Here is a 1,043-nt window from a genome sequence, read left to right as displayed (position 1 = left end):
CCTTGGATAGCCAAAACAACCCTGAGCACTAAGAGCAATGCCGGGGGGATTACTATACCAGATTTTAAGCTGTATTACAGAGCTATAGTCATAAAAACAACATGGTACTGCCATAAAAATAGACCCATAGATCAATGAAATAAAGTTGAAGACCCAAATATGAGTAAATACAATTTCAGCCACCTGATATTTGACAAAGGGGCCAAGAATATTAACTGGAGGATAGACAGCATGTTCAGCAAATGGTTCTGGCAAAACTGGATCTCCACCTGTAGAAGAATGAAACTAAACCCCTATCTTTCACCCTGCACAAAAGCCAATTCCAAATGAATCAAAGACTTCACTGTAAAGCTTGAAACTCTGAAACTGTTAGAAGAAAACATTAGAAAAAAACTACAAGATATAGGTGTAGGAAAGGATTTTCTAAACAGGACATCAATTGCTCAGGAAACAAGGGCAAGAATCAACAAATGGGACTTCATTAAACTAAAAAGCTTCTGTACATCAAAGGAGGCAACCAGGGAAGTGAACAGAAAACCCACAGAATGGGAGAAAGTCTTCACCAGCGACACATCTGACAGAGGTTTAATATCCAAAATATATAACGAACTCAAAAAACAGAGAATCGAGATAAGAAGCAACACAATTAAAAGATTGGCTAAGGAGTTGAACAGAGAGGTCTCAAAAGAAGTAAAGATGGCTATGAAACATCTTCAAAGATGTTCAACATCACTAATAATTATGGAAATGCAAATTAAATCCACTTTAACATTTCATCTTACCCCAGTCAGACTGGCTAAGATCAAGAGAACAAATGATACCAAATGTTGGAGATGATGTGGGGAAAGGGGAACACTCATCCACTGCTGGTGGGGCTGCAAACTTGTTCAACCCCTATGGAAAACAGTGTGGGGAACTCTTAAAAAACTACAAATGACCCCAACATTTGACCCAGTTATACCACTCCTTGGCATATATATACCCAAAGAACTCATGTATAGGAGACACTTGTACATCCATGTTTGTTGCTGCTCTTTTCACAA

Source organism: Nannospalax galili, unplaced genomic scaffold (assembly GCF_000622305.1).
Source record: "Nannospalax galili isolate Female #2095 unplaced genomic scaffold, S.galili_v1.0 scaffold2046, whole genome shotgun sequence".
NCBI classification, from domain to species: domain Eukaryota; kingdom Metazoa; phylum Chordata; class Mammalia; order Rodentia; family Spalacidae; genus Nannospalax; species Nannospalax galili.
Note: the sequence above shows the minus strand (reverse complement) of the source record.